Source organism: Pelobates fuscus, chromosome 5, assembly GCF_036172605.1.
Source record: "Pelobates fuscus isolate aPelFus1 chromosome 5, aPelFus1.pri, whole genome shotgun sequence".
NCBI lineage: Eukaryota > Metazoa > Chordata > Amphibia > Anura > Pelobatidae > Pelobates > Pelobates fuscus.
The window spans coordinates 209,990,103-210,011,763 of NC_086321.1; positions in this window are offsets into that span (position 1 = coordinate 209,990,103).

Consider the following 21,661-nt stretch of genomic DNA (forward strand, 5'->3'; position numbering starts at 1 on the left):
CCAGTGTAACAGTTGCTTATTACGACGCTCAGTGAGCTATGATTGCTCCAATACTTTATGTTGGCAGATGTGTTTCCCCTGGAATAGCATCTCTGAGACATAGGTCATTGATCAAACCCCCCTCTGGCTGTTCTATTACGTGCAAATTATAGCTAAAAGCAGAAAGACTGAGAGGGAGTGTGTGTTCTTATTCGACAACTCCAAAGGAGGGGTGGGTAGGGGGAGATAATGTAATGAAGCAGAAAAAAAAAAAACTAACTATATTGGAACAGTGTTTTTATTGCATGAATTAACCCCTTTTCCTTGCTGGATCAGCAATCCATCTTTAATAAAAAATACTAAAAAAAAAAACCTATTAAAATAGAAAAATAAAATGGTACATTTTGGTTACTTTTCTATAATAATAAAAATTACAATACAGTATTTGTTAATTACACACAGTTTATCTGCGTGCTTTACTAACGTAAATACTGCAGCTATCCATACAAACATACACATGCACAGATGGTTTAATGCTTGCTTCATAGCAATGACTGAGAAGATAAGTGTGTTTGCAATGAAGATGTATCAGCAAGGACAAGCAGCATCCCTTGGGTTTAAAATGAAAAGAAATATTCTGACAATATTACATCCGTCTCTGCTTTTTTCAGAACTGATGAGACTTAGGTTCGTATATTTCATGTTAACAGTAATGGCTGAAAAAGACATTGAGCTGGAGCTTACCCAAATTCCAGCTGTGAATTTGACATAAAGTGTTAACCAGATGTTACAAGGTTCATTACATTTGTGGATGGTCCAGATACATCTGTTGTATCTTGGGATGAGGAACAATCTTAACTTGAAGGTATTGTATATGAAAAACAAAGATGAAGCCTTTATTTTGCTGAATAAAGTTTGCAAGAAACATAAAACCTTTTGTAAACGTTTTTTTTTTAAAAAAGTGAATGTAAATGGGTATGTGACCTATAGTAGTGGGCACTACTCTCCCTGGTTGAATAATATACCCAAGGGCCAGCTTTTCAGACTAAAACGTAACTGCACTGAAGAGACAGTGTTCCAACAGCAAGCGCTGGACCTTTTAAATACATTTAGAGAAAAACAATATCCTGAAGAAATTTTAGAAAGAGCTCTTGAGGAAGTAAAATACGTAACACAGGTAGAACTAATACAAAAGGAGGAAGAACAGAACAGTGACCCTGTTTCTTTTAAGGATGTTTTAATATTTGATTTTAACAACCAACATAGATCGATTTAACAAATTATAAAAAAATATAGACCAATACTTAAAACGGATAAAGAGCTAGGTGACATATTACCACCCGAACCCAAGATCACTTTTTGGGGTGCCCCAAATCTTAGGAATACTCTGGTTCATAGTTTATAAAAGGAAAAGTCAAGCAGACCATCAATTACCTTCTTAGGACAACCAAAAGGTTTTTATAAGTGTAAAATGTGTTTTGCATGCAAAAACGCAAATAAAACTAATGGTAAACGAGAATTAAAATGTTAATCAGAAAGAAAAAAAAGAGAGTTTATAATCAGGAAACATATCACTTGCCATAATAACAATGTAGTATATCTGCTTAAATGTCCTTGCCAACTACAATATGTGGGAAGGAGAACACGTCCTCTCCATATAAGGCTCAGAGAGCATATATATAACATAAAAAGAGGGGTGGAATGTCACAGTGTTTCCGAACATTTTAAAAAGGTACATAAACAGGACCCTAGTGGCCTGTAATTTATATGGATTTAGCGAGCATTCAGGGACTGGAGAGGAGGTGATTTTATCCGCAAGTTCAGACAGGAAGAGATGCGATGGATCTTCCAACTAGATATTTTAACTCCGTCTGGTCTGAGCAAGGATTTTGAATTGTGCAATTTTTTATAATTCTATTTTTTATTTGAATTATAATTTTTTTTATATTTGTATTTTTCATATATATACCTGTCTTATTTATATATTTTTTTACTTTTTTAGACACCTGCGATCCATTTCTCTAGTATGCAGGTTTAGTCCCAGATTATAGAATTTGACGCTTTTATGTGTTCTTTACATGTCTTTTACATAACTGCGGAATTTAACTACCAGTTTTATGCTTTTAATCTTGATATTTTTTAATACTAATTTTTATATCCCTTATGTTGCTGCCTACTTACATATTTTTATTATGCACTACTACTTACTAGATTTGAACAAGTTATATCTGTTTGTGGTTAATTGTCTTATTTTAAAATTTGGGTTAGGCGATCTTCCCCCTTTTTTAAAAAAAAATTTTTTTTAAAGTTTTTTTTTAAGTGTTATTTATGTATCTATCTCTTATATGGGAGAAAGCATATAATCTTCATGTTGCACTTAAGATGTAGTATTACCTTGGGAAAATATACATATATCTGTGACTTTTTAGATATCTATCTTTCTCTTTTAAAAAATATATTAAATATATTGCCCTGAGTACATATGACTTTCTATGGACTAAAAGAATTATAATAATATGAACATTTCCTCTATATGAATGAGGTTGTTAAGCCGATTGGATCACGGCAAGGTAATTTTTGAATAAAAGACAATCTCCAGTGGGAGGAGATACTGCTCGTTTGAGAAAGACGCAGGAGGAGGGGCGAAACGCATCACGGGACCAGAAACACTGAAGTGTTTGCAACTTGTACACTGGTGTTCTATCAAAAAACCCTACCCCGTGAAAATTCCCTACCCTCGTCACTTCCGGTGACGCAGCCGCACCGGAAGTGACCCTCATCCAATGGAAGGCGCACAACAACTAGGCTAGGTAGGGATTTTTCACGCGGTAGGGGAAATTAACGCCACAGTGCGCACGCGCGGCAAAGTACTCCCGTCGGAGGTACAGCGCGCGTGCGCACTAGTGGCAAGGGAGAGAGGCTTTAATCCGTCGATCAGAGTTCGCGCGTGCGCAGTATAGGGGTAGGGAATTTTGATGGCTATTAGCCCTGTGAGATCTCCCTACCCCTATACTGCGCATGCGCGAACTCTGATCGTCGGATTAAAGCCTCTCCCTGCTCCCAACACTCTCAGCCATCCAAGATTGAGGGTGAAGTATGGTGGGTGTTTATGAGCATTATATTGGGGGGGTCTGCGCAGAATTGGGGGGTCTGTGCAGAATTGGGGGTCTGCACAGACCCCCCAATATAATGCACATAAACACCCACCGTCCCACCATACTTCACCCTCAATCTTGGATGGCTGAGAGTGTTGGGAGCAGGGAGAGGCTTTAATCTGATGATGAGTCCGCGCATGCGCAGTATAGGGGTAGGGAGATCTCACAGGGCTAATAGCCATCAAAATTCCCTACCCCTATACTGCGCATGCGCGGTTTGTGAAGCGCTCCCTTGCAACTCGTGCGCACGCGCGCTGTACCTCCGACGGGAGTACTTTGCCGCGCGTGCGCACTGTGGCGTTAATTTCCCCTACCCCGTGAAAAATCCCTACCTAGCCTAGTTGTTGTGCGCCTGCGCGGCGGCGCACACCCTCCTCCTCCATTGGATGAGGGTCACTTCCGGTGCGGCTGCGTCACCGGAAGTGACGAGGGTAGGGAATTTTCACGGGGTAGGGTTTTTTGATAGAACACTGGCAAGAATAGGCACCACTAAAATAAGGAAGACGGCGGTTATCTCCCTATTGCACTTCACTCCCTATGGGCTGGTGAGCAGACGGTGGACTATATATTTTGCTGCTAAGGATTTGTTTTTTAAAGTATATCAATAAAGTATTTTTACCTACTACCTGGGTCACCAGAGCATCTATCGGATCCCACGTACTCTAGGGACTGATCCTCCCTGGGCATTATAGCTTTAAATGGGGCTATTACCACTCCTAACTTGTGAGTTTTATTCCTATAGAGGGTTCTAAGTTTTATGTGATTTTAATAACTTTATTGCACTAGGAGTGCTTCTCTTGTCCCCTTTTGTCTTCCATTTACAGAAACCATCAGTGCATACTTACAGGTTGCAAGTATATGCACATGTGTGTTTTTCTATGTGTTTTTATTGTGGGTTAACATCATCTCCACTTTTTATATACTTAAAGAGCACTTTATGATGCATAAGAACACTTGAGGTGTTTTTCTTTGAAATTTTGTGCACTAGCACTTTTGTTATTTATCATCTGTATCTTATTACCAAGGTTTAAAGTGGGTGCTGCATATCAGATTCGATTTTATCTTATATACTAAATCTTTGCGCCATCTTATCTATATATTGTGTATTATAAAACTTTTGTGTTTAAATCATTTTTTTTTAAATTATATATTTCATATTATGAGCTTGATCATATCTAGTACTTTGGAATTTGTCATAGCTGTATGTTTGAATGATGATTGTAAGCTTTGGAAGTAATATAGAGAGGCACCCCATAGCGCAAAGATGGCCAAAATGTAAATCCTCAACTGTTTTACACTTCCCACGAGGCGTTGCAAGCTTAGAATTTACCAGTTGCTTATTCTTGCAGGGTAGCATTTGAGAGCAGTGTCTATGTGTTTAACCTTGGGAATGAAGGTGTGTAATTGTGTGTTGTATTGGTGTTTGAATGCAGTTCTGTGTTTGTATGTACTGTTGCCATTGAATGCAGTGGTGTATTTGTGTGTAATGTTGAAATTAGATTGCAGGGGGCTATATTTGTGTGCAATGTTGACATTAGATTGCAGGGGTGTGTTTGTGTGTAGTGTTGGTTTTTGGATGCACATGTGTTTGTTTTGTTTGTAATATTGCCATTTAAATGCAGTTATGTGTTTAGTGTATTTTTGAATGGAGAGATTTGTTTATAGTATTGGCGTTTGAATGCAGGGGTGTTTTGCATGTAGTGTTTGTGTTTGTATGCAAGGGTGTGTTTATGTGCAGTGTTGGTATCTGAATGCTGGTATGTATGCACTGCCACACACGCACATACACACAATGAAACAGGCAAAAGAACACAATGACACAGATAAGCACACACAAACAGATCCACACTCACAAACAGATACACCTGCACACTGACACACACATACACATATATAAGTCACAATATACATATTTTAGCCACCCTCCTGTTTCCATACCATTTGGGTGCAGAAGGATGATTTCAATTGGGTCAAGTGGGAGCTAGTTGCAGGATATTGTAGCAGGCTGATGGGAATCTGAGACTTCAGTCTTCATCAGTCTCTTTCCTTTCTCCTGTGTGTCTCCTCCTCTCCCTTCATGGCTCTCTGCAAACTGGGAGGAACCGACCTGAACTCACTTCTTGCCAGCAGGCTGTGGGGTAATCAGTGTTTTAACAGGAGCCACAAAGCCTGGTCAGAGATGCCGATAGGGAGGCCCTAAGTGTAAGGGCAACCTGATGGGCCACCCAGCTGAAATGCTGTGAAGATTTTATTATTTATTTATTTAGAGGAGCCATGTAGGGTAATATTTGCCTAAAGAACTGATGTTCTGTTATGGTAAACCCTACATTCCATAACCATAACCAGCAGTAGCTGGTGAGGTTTAACTTGGTGGGGTGCCAGAAATGGCACCCTGCCTCTTCACATTCTGACCTAAATAACAGCTGTCAAAATAATTAAAAAATAAAATGTATTATATTGGTTTAACTATTTGAGTGTCTAAGATATGATCTACGCATTGCAAAACAATGTAAGTTGCAAACCCCTGGCACCAAAATGGTTAAAACGTGTATTATGGATTACTCTGCATGCAGGAAGCTACTAAGATTACTGAGTTACACTATTCCTGCTGTGATAAAATAAATTATGCTAAATTATGCTAAATTACGAAATTATTACAATTGTCAGAAAAATTAAATTTATAAAATTGATGATTCAGGACAAGACAATAATGGAACTGTAGCAGAAACCCTTATATCGTCGTGCAGCATGCTTCAAAAGACACACACAGTACTGGAACTGGTGAAGAAGATTTCCAGAAGGTACAGATTGCTGGGGTTTGTGGAATACATTTTCAGTAGACACACATAATGTTGAGATGAGGGACACATTTCTAAAAGGCATGCAGTAATGCTATTGGATGACACAGCAGCTGAAACAAATAGTGCTGGTACTGAAGCTGAGTTCTGCTGTATGCTCACTTATGGTATAATGGTTAAGAGCTTTGTTTTCATTCGGTAAACCAGGGTCCAAATCTTGTATTGGAATAAGATAAGAAAATAAACCTATTCAAACTTGCAGATACACTCCACAGAAACTTAAGAAGTAAAATTAATATAGTTGTCCTAGTTTCATTAAGAGCATTCAATAAATATATTATCATTATAGAAATTTGGGAATTACACACATCACAATGCAGGGATTGTAATTGAAACCCCCTGAATGTAATGTGCACCTAACGAGCAGAAAAATAAAATCCAATTATGCAGGAATTGAACTCACAACCTCTGAATTAAAGAGAACCTGTCTTTCTCATAGTGACTAACACGTTGAAAAGAGATTCAAATTCCATCTATACATTGTGCTAGTTTTGCTAGCAAACGCTTTGATTAGGAGAAAATCTTTTTTAAAAATACCAAGGAATTGAGAGACAGGCAAAAGAGAGGTCCATCTGCTTGCTACCAATAGCAAACACAGCGCATGCAAGTGTCCCCAAGCAGAGAAGATCAATGAAGAGCTGAGGAGGAGGTAAAGGTGGGTATTACAGAAATGTAACTGCCCCGCTGTAAGGAGATCATGGCCAGATAAACTCAGTTCACTAACTCTAGATTATTTTCAAACAGTAAGTTTGCAGGAGATTGTAGGACTTTAGAATTATTAGACACTGGGAGTTCAATTCAGACATCCTACTGGGGATTAAATCAGGCACTTCAAATATTCTCTCTGGACAACCGAAAATACCTAAAATGCTTTCAGACTGGACAGATTTAATAAACAATAGAAAGCCTACACATGCCTAGCTGCTATCAATAGCTTATCTAGACAGCCACCATTTATTATATGTGACTTTGTCCTGGTGGAAAAAGGAGAAGGGAAATGATTGCACTGCAGTACTGTACAGTGTATGCCTACCATTTTTAATGGAAATTTTCATGGAAACCTTTTACTAAAGGGAAACAATGTCAGTAGTTCATCTTTTACTGCTAGGATTTTTTTTTATTATGACAACAATTACCTTGTAAGGCACTACCCTAAATACCCCTATGGACTATGCATAACCATACCCATAACAATATTCAACATACCAAACCACAGTACAATTTTAAGATTCCACTAAGATGTCATTAGTTGAATAAAAAATGTTATATGCTAAATGTAAGCCAAAATAATCACATATAAAAAATAAATAAATTCAAATTAGAGCTGTGCAGAAGACTAATTTCCACCTTGGCTAAATTTCAAAATCTGGTATTGAACATACCACAGATTGTTGTCCAGTAAATATAATCAAAAAGGAACTGTGTATGCATTACATTTGCAGAGTCTTGAGCTGTCTGTTAGTTGTCGCTCCCAATTATAACGAAGTTGGACACTTTACACATTGCATAAAAAATAATAGTAATATATGTCTAAATAGAAATATACAAAGTGCTTTAATGCATCAAGTATGTATGGGGCTCTGAAATAATTACAAACGTATTTAAAAGCTGCTCACTCATGCATGATCATGATCATCTTTGTCTATCCCTTTATGGAAAATAGATAAACATAGTTGACATGTTATTTAGTACTATATTCACAGAACTGAAATTTAAAACAGATTTGCAAATGAATATAATTATGCCAAACAGCAAGAACACAATGTTTCTTTTCTGTCTTGTTGCATATATGAATTGATTATTAGAAACATAAGTGCTAATTCCATATTTTGGTGAGTACTTAATAGGTATCAAGTCAATAGTCATCCTTCTCTTAGAATCTTTTTTTTTGCCAACCATTTATTATATGGTAAGATGAATACAACAGCCAGAATATGTATTAATCCCCAAAACAAAATATGGTTCCTTAATTACCGGCTAATATCCTTACTAGCAAACTCGATATGTATTTCCAATTAAGTTTAACATATTCTTTCAGGCACAATACATTCAATAATACATTATTTATTTATTTTTATTTACATTTATAATCTATTCGGGAAAATAACATACGTGCAGCAATAGTCCATAAGTATTATGGCATATTCTAATTTCTGCGAACAAACTAACAATTATTTTTTGAAGTTTTGCTCCTTTGTGTGAGTCTACACTGGGTACTAGTGGGGTCTAATGAACCCCACAATTAAAAAAAAGAAATGAAATTAAAATTTATTTTGGGCCTCTTTAAAGGGAAACTACAGTGCCTCTCCCTCGCACACCCCAAACCCATAGTGCAGAAGGGGTTCTGTCACATACTACAGTCCAGTGCCAATGTCCCTCGGCGCTGGCTTGGGTCTGCCTTCGCTGACCGTGCTCGCATTAGGATTTCCCCATGGAAAAGCATTATATAATAGCATAATGCACTAGACAGCCACTAGAGGTGGAGTTAAAGGGACACTCCAGGCACCCAGATCACTTCTGCCCATTGGACTGGTTTGGGTGCAAACTCCCACTACCCTTAACCTTGCAAGTGTAATTATTGCAGTTTTCATAAAATGCAATATTTACATTGCAGGGTTAAGTCCTCCTCTAGTTGTTGTCTACTAGACAGCCACTAGAGGGTCTTCCGTGTTCATAGAACACGAAAAGTGTTTTAAAACAATGCTGGATGTCCTGAAGCTATGTGAAGACCTCCAGTGTCACCGAAATCCCCATAAGAAAGTATTGTATAATGCCCGTTAGGTCTCCCCGCTGGCTGACATCAGCGGCAGGGGCGTATTAGCCGCGAGGCAAACAAGGCATTTGCCTTGGGTGGCATTTTCCAGGGGGCGGCAAAAAAAGCCGCCCCCAAATGCCCAAGGCAAATGTCTTGTTAGCCTTGCGGCTAACAGACATGCCGGCGGTCGGGCGGCGCGGGCGGCGCTGGCGGGCAGGCGGCCGGCGAGGGAGCACTTCCCCTGAGCTGTCTGCTCAGCTCCCTCGCCAGCCGCAGAGTGAGGCTGGGAGGCGGAGCCGGAATATGATGTCATATTCCGGCTCCCAGCCTCACTCTGAGGCGCGCGAGGGAGCTGAGCAGACAGCTCAGGGGAAGTGCTCCCTCGCAGGCCGCCCGTCCGCCAGGCAGTGCCGCCCGATCGCCCAGCAGCCACTGGACCACCAGGGAGGAAGAGACCCCCCCCCCCAGCATTACCAAAGGTAAGGAGGCGGGGGGGGGGGCTGGGGTGTTACATTTTTAAAAAAAAGTGTTAAAAATAAATAAATAAAAAAAACGTGTTAATAATAAATTTAAAAAAATGTGTTCAAAATAAATAAAAAAAAATGTGTTCAAAATAAATAAAAAAAAAAATGTGTTAATAATAAATTAAAAAAAATGTGTTCAAAATAAATGTAAAAAAAATGTGTTCAAAATAAATTTAAAAAAATGTGTTAATGTGGGTGGGTGAGTGTGTGTCTGTTAGTGTGTGTGTGTGTGTGCCTGTTAGTGTCTGTGTCTGTTAGTGTGTGTCTGTTAGTGTTTGTGTGTGTCTGTTAGTGTGTGTGTCTGTTAGTGTGTGTGTTTGCCTGTGAGTGTGTGTGTATGTTAGTGAGTGTGTGTGTATGTTAGTGAGTGTGTGTGTCTGCTAGTTTGTGTCTGCTAGTGAGTGTGTGTCTGTGAGTGTGTGTCTGTTAGTGTGTGTGTGTTTCTGTTAGCGAGTGTGTGTTTCTGTTAGCTAGTGTATGCGTATCTGTCAGTGAATGTGTGTGTGTGTATTTAGAATGCGGGGCGGGGGGAAAGCTTGGGTGGGGGTGGCGCGGGGGGGAAAGAGGGGGGCGCCTGAGTTTTGTCCTGCCTAGGGCAGCACAAAACCAGGATACACCACTGATCAGCGGAAGAGGAGCATGGGCGGAGCCTGACTCAGCACCGAGGGACATAGGAAAGCATTGTATAATTTATAATGCAGTGCACTCCGGTAAGGGGGGGGTGCGAGGGAGAAGGGCACTAGAGGGTCCTGCAGTGCCAGGAAAACACATATATATTTTCCAGGCACCAAGCTAATAATTACAGTTTCTTAAAAATTGCAATAATTAGCTTTGCAGGGTTAAGGGTGCTGGGACAGTGCACCCAGACCACTTGAATGAGCTGAAGTGGTCTGGATGCCTTTAGTGCCTTTAAGTGTGAGGGACAGACTACAGCATACACTGATCTAAATTGCATGATTTTACTTTTATAGCCACAGAGAGGAGCAATGCGTTTTGCGACATCCCTCTTATTCCCTTAGATATTTTTTTTTTCTTTTGCCTTTTTATTGATGTCAACTTTAAATGCCTATTTTAATATTTACCCAGCATGGCTATACAGCTAGTCAGCCAAACACAATGTAAGAGAACATTACATGTAAGTCAAGTAGTGTAGTACATGGGTAAATAGTTAGTGATAGCATCGTGTAGTGTATTAGCGTAGAGTAGGAGTTAAGGAAAGGCATTTACTATAAGGTCAGCAATAGAACATACATATCCCGTTTGTCTTGAGATTATTGGCAGTTAAAGTCTGTCATTAAAATTTGATACTTGGCAGTGTAACTTCCACTAAACATGTCCAGAAGGCATGTAGTTGATCTGTGCATTTTCCCCATTCATTTAGGAGATAAACTATATGGGTGATGTCACCACAATGCAGTACAGGTGTATCATGGTGTTGCTATATTTTTAAATACTTAAACCTTCCACTAAACCTAACCTTGAACCTTATAATGGAGTATAGTAACAGAAATATGCAGAGAAGATTATAGGTGACATACTGATTGAGTCTGTCTGACAATGTTCTAAATGTACTTTAATAAATAATAATAATAATAATAATAATAATAATAATAATAATAATAATAATAATAATAACATTCACTTAATTTCTGTAGCAGTTTCAGTTATTTTTGTAACTTATTTTTGTGTAATGCATTGGACTTTAAATTGAATTTTTGGTGCAATGAAGTATAATGGGGACCACAAATTGCCAATTTGTGAAACGTTTTGCATGTTCTATTCTTGAACATGGTGCATTATGTTTTAATATGGCATGGAAACTTTGAGATCTGTTCAGTGCTTTTTAATAGTCCTATTGAGGACTTTGTTTGCATAGGGGTTTTGCTTTTTATTGGATGCTTTATATCAGGGTTAATTGTGGTTAGCAAGTATGGTTTGAAAAGTAGTTTCTTTCTTTTCTCTCTCTTTTAAAACACATTGCATGGTACTTAGTATGTTTGACTGGTGAGAAAGCATCAATGCAGATGTAAAAAACTACCATCTGTCTTTTGCTTGTTTTTTTTTCTTTCTGTTTCTTCCCTTTTATGGTGTGTTGGTTATTATTGTTTTGTATGTATTTTTTATTTAGTATGTTTGAGTTCACACTTATGTAGCATCTTTTTGCCATGCATTACAATTATTTGACGAAATCCTCTCGTTCCATTCACCTGGAAGTGTAAGTGTCAGCCAAGTGTGGCTTAAATGCTTTTTGTCATTATATACCTTAGCTTTAACCCTAGCCTTGCTCTTACCGTTTCTGTTGTACTCATGAGACATCACACAAATATGAGTGGTTTAGCACAGTAAAACCTATAATCATCAATGAAAGTGCAGTTTTCGTGTGAAATATGCAACAACAACAAAAATATGGACACTGATTTTCACCAAGGTTTATGAGAAAGTAGCTGCTAAAAATCTGGACATACCCCATTTTGAATAGACTGGGTTGCCTACTTTCAAAAATGATATGCTATGACAGAAGTAATCTTCATTTCTGAGCTCAAAGGCAACAGTCTCAAAGGCAACATAGGCTCAGCAAACCAATCTGGCAGATTTCAAAGTGCATAAACTGAAAATGGAAAAGCCCTCTATTTGACCCTGTAACTTCCCAAACCTCCATAAAAACTGTACATGGGTGGTACTGTTGTACTCACTAGACATCACTGATCACACATATGTGTATTTTATCACAGTAAAAGATAATAGCATTATTCACAGTTCAAATGCCATGCAGGAAAGGTCTTAATTGTTCACACATTCTTATAGATTTTATTCATTTGAAATTGTTTCATATATGAAACATTTATGTGAAATTCCAATTTCTCCTGAACAAAATGATATATAATAAGTGTGGGTGCACTTAATATGAAATAGGTAAATTGTGCTTAAACTGAAATATAGCTCAAATTCCAGGTTTTATTTTAATTTAAAATGTGTTAAGTTTTAATTCTATTTAAGGGCGGTAATGGGTGGGGAGGGGGAGGGGTGGTTGGCACCTAACATCTCTTTTTTAACACTATAGCGTCAGAAATACACGTTTGTATTCCTAACCCTACAGTGTTCATTTAAACCTAGAATTTTACCTAAACCTAACTCATGTCCAACAGACTTAATCATAGACCTAAGCCAATACCCAATTCTAGCCTGTATTCTTATACGTAAAGGAACAATATAGCATTGGAAATAAAAATGTGTATTCCTATAGTTCTTTTACCTCTAGTCACCATTTTAGTGACCAGACCACAGCAGCCAGGGTTAAAAAAAAGTCTTGAACCACCAATCTCCACTGTGAAGCTGGGCTTCTTTAGCTGAGATCATCGAGATCAAGCCCATAAAAAAGCATTGGAAGACTAGTAAACTTGCGCAGCAAAACACTGCACTGCACCAATCACGTTCTCTCTGATAACATCTGATTGAAAGAGAAGAGTTTTACAATAGAGACAGGTGTAATCCTGCAAAGAAAAAAACATTGCTGTACCTGTGGAACAACCCAGTTTTCAGCTGCAGAGTTAAAATGGGGGGCCCATGGTAGGGTGCCTATAGTGTTTATTTAATGGCCAGAGGTTTCCTTTTACTTGGTGGTTAGCTAAATCGATGGATTTGACTAAAGTGCCATTCATTTCAGTGGGTATTTTTCTTTTATAAACTGAGTTAATTTAAGTGGAACTGACACAGTGATGCGTAATGCGACATGTGTCATTCATAGATTCTCAAGGTGTATGTCATTTTTTTTTAGTTCACACTTTTCACCATTTCTTTTTTAACAGAAATGTATAAAAGCAACAATATATTGTGGATGGAACATTGCGAATGATTAAAGAAAACAAGATAGTTGTGCAAAGTACGTAGTTTCAATAACTATGTATCAATCATGCTGTTCTTTCCTCTGACAAATGTTTTATAAGTGTTTTCCTTTTCTTCTTATTCATTATTTATACTTGGTTAGAATTGTAGAAAGAGATTTGTACGTTCCAAAGAAAGTAAAGTAAAACAATAACAAAAAAGTAGTTTCTAGTATTTTTTCTTCTTAAAGCCAAGTTTTGTCATTACTCTGTTACCTTAAAGTACTTCTACATTTTTTTCATGATGCAAAACAACACTTAAAGCAACCTATATACAATGTATCACAGTAAAAAAATTATGTGACCAAGCAGGTGCTTCAATGGTATACTATATCAAAATAGATATAGGTTACATTTGGTTATATTGTGTAGGTCCCCCTTGTGCAGTAAAACAGTCCTGCTTCATCGAGGCATGAACTGCACAAGATCTCTTAATGTGTCCATGGTAACTGAGAGACATTAGCAACAGATATTTTAAGTCCTACAAGTTGTTAGGTGGGGCCTCCATGGATCAGATTTGTTGTTCCAGCACATGTCACAGATGCTCATTCTGATTGAGATCTGAGGAATTTGGAGAACATGGCAACACTTTAAACTCTTTGTCATGTTCCTCAAACCATTCCTGAACATTTTTTACAGTGTGGCAGGGTAGGTTATCATGAAGAGGCCACTACAATTAGGGAACACCGTTTCCATTAAGGGGTGTACGTAGTCTGCAACAATCTCTTGGTAGGTCGTATGTCTAGAAGTAACATCCACATGAATGCCAAGACACAAGGATTCCCAGCAAACTAACCCAGAGCAAAACACTATTTCATGTTGTGGCTGGCAAGCAAGAGCTGGCCGGCTGCCACATAGTTAACCCTTATGCCACCGAGGGTATTTAACTGTTTGCCTGTTGGATGCTACCAGCAGGCAAATCATTCAGAGTCTTTAAAGATGTGAGCCCAGATTTTAAGCATCTGGACCTTGATTTGAAGTGCTCGGTTTGGATTTCAGCCATCTTGCAGCATTAGATCTGGCTGAAATCCAGACCAAATTCAGGTCAGTTCGGGGCTTGAACTGCAAAGTCTGCAGATTGTTGAATAGCAAGAACAATGTCTGTTTCGAAGTCTGAATGGCCCTTTATGCATCCCGGTGGTTTTGCCCTATTTAGTACAGGGCCATTTGGAATAACTCCGTCAATCTCAATTTAAGTAATGATATTAAGTTACACTACAGAAGGCTGGATACAGAAAAAGATAATGGCAGGCAAAGTACCAGATATTGGAGTATTGAGTCAGAAAAGCAGAGGGCAGGGCAGGGCAAAGGAGGGAAGCTGCCTGGTATTTGTTTAAGAAAATATCACTATAGAAAGAGTACATGTTAAAACTGCAATTTAGAGTAGGATAGTGATAAGAGGAGAGAAAACTGTAGAAAAAGTAAATGTTTAGATAAAACATTATTAGAATAATATGTTATTGCAACAAAGCTCATATATAGCTGGATAAACTGTTTCCTCACATATGGAGCTGGGATCCCATTAATATATATTTTTGCTGAGGAAAAGTTGACCATGTTCTCTTTTTACAGACTTCTATGTTGCTACCAACAAATCCAAATGTAGAAAAAAAAATGGAAAAGTTTACTGAGGTTAACATTCCACATGGGCATACTGAAGAAATCACTTGTACTTTAGAGTAAATTCTGACAAAATAGCATCTCAAATGGAGTAGCCTGAAAATGAGGACTTGAGGGCATTACAGCACTGTACTTTGATAGCACTTCTGACTGTGGAGCTGTGACAGAACACATGAGCCATACTCCATGGGTTGCAAAGGAGCGTAGAGAACAGAAATTTAGACTAATGTTTTATTTGGTCAAAGGAAATCAGCCTTTTGACTAAAGCAAAAAATAATAATGATGTGACCGCATTTTCTTAATTTAGCAAATTTAGGAAGCCAAAAAGTCTAGACACAACAATATACATTCATCTAAAGCAGCAACATCAGCCCTTACTCAGCTCTGATACAACAAGCTATGGTATTAAATTTATGCTGCATGCTTTCCCATTGGTGAAATAAACCATTCAAAGTAATGTTATTGTCGATCTTAAAATACTTGACATTTAGTAAGTCTGTTATTTGTTGGATTTTATATTGAAATTACCATTCTTTAAACTCCACTATGTAACAAATTACTATATTGAATTACATTCAGGTTATATATACACCATTGTATTTCAATGATCTCTCTTTTGTCTTTCATATAGAAAGAAAAAATAATTCTTCTGAGACAAAATAATCTAGTCTAGTACATTTTAAACCAACTTTTGTAAAGTATTCCTCAGAGTTATTAGTCAGATATAGGTAGTTAAAATAACTATGCAATTAAGGGGAGAGGAAGTTGATACTTCAGCAATTCATTAATTGTGATCAGTAGAAAATGGTGTGCATATTGTGTTCTTGTTCTATATGTTAAATTAAAATAAACAGAATTCATTCTGTCCAATGTCATTGTAAACAAAACATTTACAGCATTCAGTCAAGTATTCACTTGCATTTCACCAAAATACTAACATTGTTCTGGTAAATAAATTTGCAAGTTCCTCTTTATTATTTCATTTATAAAATGCTTATATAACTTACAGTTCTGTTTATTGGGTTACAACACAATGTAATATTGTTCTATAAATCAGAATATGTTGGTGTAACTAACTATGTCCTCATGATTGCTTGCAATAATTTCTCTATTTAATGTTATATATAGCTTTATTGGCTGCAAAATAGAATGGAGTGAAATGTGTAAAGATATCATTTATTCAATGAGTGTCATTGTTATAATCATATAGAATCGTGGAGAGAATGTTTTTTTTCCCAGAATTGTATAGATGAACATGCAGGGCAACAGCTGATGCATCCTTAATACTTGCACATGATTAGATATTATTAGATAAAATAAATGGTACTACTAAAGTAGTCAGATAATGAACAAACAAGCGATTATAACTTAAAATCCAGCACTAATTACCTGAAGACTGATGTTTCAAGTACTTGAAATTGTCAAAGGAGAAAATGTCACCTTGACTGCAATAAAATGTACCCTGCTCTAGAATGTGAGTGGGACTGAACCCTGAATTAAGCCCTTCATCAGCTGCAATACAAAAACTAAACTAAAAATCAAACAACCCCACACACTAAAAGAAAAATTCAAAATCAAGGAATACCAAAGTGGATGACTATAGATATCCAACATGTCAACATAGAAGAGGTAGCAAGCAGCAGCAGCCATCATACTATACATGATACTATGGTTTCACCATCAGCTAAAAAGAGGCCACCTTCCTATAAATCAGTAGTAATCAGTCCAAAGGAAATTAAGAAGAAAGAGCACGCTATTAATTAAAAAATAATTGAAGAAATTAAACAACATCTGTAAAATTTATTTCTCCAAGCAAAATACATGTTTTGTTTCTTTAACAGGAATTGCACATATTTACAGATTTGAAATACACATGGACCACATATTCCAGGATATGAAAATATAATAATGCTCGCACAATCTAATGAGCGTTATGTCCTGAAAAAAATGTTGTGGCTTACTTTAGTCCAGTTAGTTCTGTTAGTTCTTTTAAAAGGAATAATGTTTCTAACTGCCCCACAGCTATATGGGATAGACTTTGTTAATTAGCTTGCCAAAGCTTAAAACTGTAATGATTTCAGGTCAGTGAGTAAGTAGTCTTAGCCCTGCTGAGCCTTTTTAGATTAGTTTACATATATCTTTCGCCTTTCCAGGTCAATGCCACTAATCTCTGAGTCAGTGGGTGTCTCCCGAGGTTGCCACTAATAGAGACAGGGACATCTAAGTCTGGTCCAGTCAAGGTCTGATTATTTGAACAACCTCAGAGTGTCCTGGATTTCACCAAATGCTGTAATTATGTGTACTCAGTATGATAAATGAATTTAGGAAATAATAATGAAATAGCAATCAAAATGATAACTTGTAATACAAATATTTTCTTTATTCGAAAACGTATTCTACATATGGTGTAACTAATCAAAAAAATTATTTTTTTCATGAACAGACACATTTCATTTTTCTTTAAACTTGGAAACAGCCTAAAGCCATTTACATCAAAATGATGATGTTTTGGCCAGGAATATATTGCCGTATTAATTTAAGCTTTCTGCAATTTCCAGGCACTGAAACATAAAGTATTGCAAAACAGCAGTAATTGTACGTCAATTATACAACTAATAAGGGAAAGCAAAGGCTGATCAATAGGAGGCAGCAGTGTCTGACTTATAGAAGGCAGCACTATATGACCAATAAGGGACAGCAGTAATTCTCAATTTGGAATTATTCTGTACGTAATAAGAAGCCTAGTTTTCACTACCTGGTTGTTATTTTTTCTCTGGATATCCTGTGTAAATGTAGATGTAATTGGCGATTACTCAATAGTCATTTATTTAAATGGCCACTATATTACTAGCTATTACTTGTCTGTGGGATAATTGGACAGAATTGGATTGAATTGAATGTAAGTATACTGGGCTCTGCAGGAATGATTATCAATGGAACAATAATTATAATGCCTATCATTTTGTCCACTGCAACAATTATCACTCATCACAGATGAAATACTATACTGGTCACTTGCCTAGACTATGTTTTGTTTTTTCGACAATCTTTATCTTTTTTTAGTGCATGTGACAATACACAAGCTTGCAATACCACAACAACATTTGCAAGCAATTCAAAGCAAACATGGTAATACAGTGACATGGTATGTGATACAACTGCACAATTTTTCAAGGTAGTGCCATGATAAGCAGACATGACCAGAAGGTTGCTCCACAATAGATTCATATGCATTACATTAGTCAAGGTCCAGAGCACTCACTTATCCACTAAACAGCAACTTTAACACTGACAGATTGTATTAGTTTGTTTTAAAACACCTAATCTAGGCAGAAATAATGGGGGCTTAGTTACATTATATGATCATACATTGCATAAGCCTGCCACAACATCAATGTACCCTATCTTTGGCAGGTCCTACACTAACAGCCTAATGTCTGCTCTTATGAGATTAACCCACTTACATGGGGAAAAAATTCCATCTGAGGCTCTCTGCAGTACAAGGCTATATAGGGCCCTGTGATGAGGCACCTGTGACAGGGAGGGGTGCAAAACCAAGGAGTTGGCCTGACTTTCAAATATATATATATATATCTCACACACACATATATATATATATATATATATATATATATATATATATATATATATATATATATAATAAATGGTATGCAGATAGCACTCCAAGGACTTAGCACTTGGAGTACTATCTTCATACCATTTATTTTGTATTATAAGCACCGGGCTTACTTTATTTTGAACAGGAGTGCAAACATTGGAATCTTATATATATATATATTTGAAATCAGGGGGCTGCACTCTGAAGATCGGTCCTGCAAAGTGGAGGAATAAAGCAAAAATAAATCTAGTTGTGAATATCTACAGTTGCAAGAAAAAGTATGTGAACCCTTTGGAATTATATGGATTTCTGCACAAATTGGTCATAAAATGTGATCTGATCATCATATAAGTCACAACAATAGACAATCACAGTCTGCTTAAACTAATAACACACAAAGAATGAAATGTTGCCATGTTTTTTTGAACACACCATGTAAATATTCACAGTGCAGGTGGAAAAAGTATGTGAACCACTAGACTAATGACATCTCCAAGAGCTAATTGGAGTGAGATGTCAGCCAACTGGAGTCCAATCAATGAGATGAGATTGGAGGTGTTGGTTACAGCTGCCCTGCCCTATAAAAAACACACACCAGTTCTGGGTTTGCTTTTCACAAGAAGCATTGCCTGATGTGAATGATGCCTTGCACAAAAGAGCTCTCAGAAGACCTACGATTAAGAATTGTTGACTTGCATAAAGCTGGAAAGGGTTATAAAAGTATCTCCAAAAGCCTTGCTGTTCATCAGTCCACGGTAAGACAAATTGTCTATAAATGGAGAAAGTTCAGCACTGTTGCTACTCTCCCTAGGAGTGGCCGTCCTGTAAAGATGACTGCAAGAGCACAGCGCAGACTGCTCAATGAGGTGAAGAAGAATCCTAGAGTGTCAGCTAAAGACTTACAAAAGTCACTGGCAAATGCTAACATCCCTGTTAGAAAATCTACAATACGTACAACACTAAACAAGAATGAATTTCATGGGAGGATACTACAGAGGAAGCCACTGCTGTCCAAACAAAACATTGCTGCACGTTTACGGTTTGCACAAGAGCACCTGGATGTTCCACAGCAGTACTGGCAAAATATTCTGTGGACAGATTAAACCAAAGTTGAGTTGTTTGCAAGAAACACACAACACTATGTGTGGCGAAAAAGAGGCACAGCACACCAACATCAAAACCTCATCCCAACTGTGAAGTATGGTGGTGGGGGCATCATGGTTTGGGGCTGCTTTGCTGCGTCAGGGCTTGGACGGATTGCTATCATCAAAGGAAAAATGAATTCCAAAGTTTTCAAGACATTGTGCAGGAGAACTTAAGGCCATCTGTCTACCAGCTGAAGCTCAACAGAAGATGGGTGTTGCAACAGGACAATGACCCAAAGCATAGAAGTAAATCAACAAAAGAATGGCTTAAACAGAAGAAAATACGCTTTCTGAAGTGGCCAAGTCAGAGTCCTGACCTCAACCCGATTGAGATGCTGTGACCGTTGTGCACGTCTGATCTGCAACTACAGGAAACGTTTGGTTGAAGTTATTGCTGCCAAAGGAGGTTCAACCAGTTATTAAATCCAAGGGTCCACATACTTTTTCCACCTGCACTGTGAATGTTTACATGGTGTGTTCAATAAAAACATGGCAACATTTCATTCTTTGTGTGTTATTAGTTTAAGCAGACTGTGATTGTCTATTGTTGTGTCTTAGATGATGATCAGATCACATTTTATGACCAATTTGTGCAGAAATCCATATCATTCCAAAGGGTCCACATACTTTTTCATGCAACTGTATATGCAGAGGTTGAGGTTTAATAGCAGGATAAGGAGTGCAGCTGAGCACCAACGCGCGTTTTGCTCTGCATATAGATATTCACAACTAGAAGAGCCGCTTCAAGAAGAGCCGCTTACCGGCGAAACGCGTGTCCGGGCTCAGCCGCACTTCTTATCCTGATATTAAACCTCAACCACTGCATATACATATTCACAACTAGATTTATTTTTACTTTATTCCTCCACTTTGCAGGACCGATCTTCGGGGTTGGCAGGGAAAGTGTTTACTTATTGTAGTGCATAGATAGCAGTAATTAAGGCTTATCTATCCCTCTTATTCAGCAGCAGATTAGGTGCCCTTGAAGGCACAGATTTAGGGTTTTACGTTACCTATAGATATCGGATGTCTCCACTGTTAGACATGTATTCAGTAAACAATTAAAAAATACCCTTTAAGCACAGACTTAGGGCTCCTATATTTTATATCTATCCCACGACCATACCCTATATTCTAGCTTCGCTAACCTTCTAATATCCAGAAAGGTACCTTGTATAAAACTGCACTTAACTTACCTCACCCTTTTAACTATTCTTTTTGCACTGTCATTATATATTAACTTTTGTTTAATAGATAAACTGCGATTAGAAAGGCATTTAAATACTGGTCTAGATTTTTATATATCTATCATTTAGGTGTTGTCCCCCTTTCTTTCCCATCTGTTTGCTACCTACAAGATATATTTAGCTGCACTGATAGTTGCTACAGACAGTTACTTGTCTCTATTCAGTTACACTTCCTACTCAGTGACGCGATTAAATTTTTTGTATTTTTTCGCTACTATCCAACTCTTGTAGAGCAATATAGCAGTATATTAAGAACATATATCTAGACTTTACCCTTGGTAATTTGCGTGTCTATTCTCCACTATTTAGAATTTTTCTACTATATATAGTATCCATATAGCGATTTTTTTTTTACTAATGCCACCCTTTTTTCACCCATGTTTAATGGTTTTTACCTTTTCAATTATACTTATTAAATGTTGTATTTTATACGTGTTATTTTCACTATATCACTGATTCTATTAGGACAGATTACATTCTCTCGTTCTCTTATCTAAATTCTCCTCAAGATTATCCCCTAATATCTGTCCTACACATTTCTCGTATATATACCTAAAGCCAATTTATGCATGTTCAGAAGAGTGCAGCCGCCTGGTTTCATATAAGCATTATATTAGTGTCCAGGCATAATAACAAGTGAATAAGCTTAGTAGGTCAGGATAGTTATACTCATCTAAACAAAAAAATCAAGAATTAAACTGACAACAAAAACCCTCTGGACATAAACTATAAACTATATATATATATATATATATATATATATATATATGTATATATACCGGTATATATATAAGTTAAAACATGCAAAACTAACGTATAACATAGAATAGCTTTCATACCACTGGGTACTAATCATATGGAAAATTTTAAATAGGGAA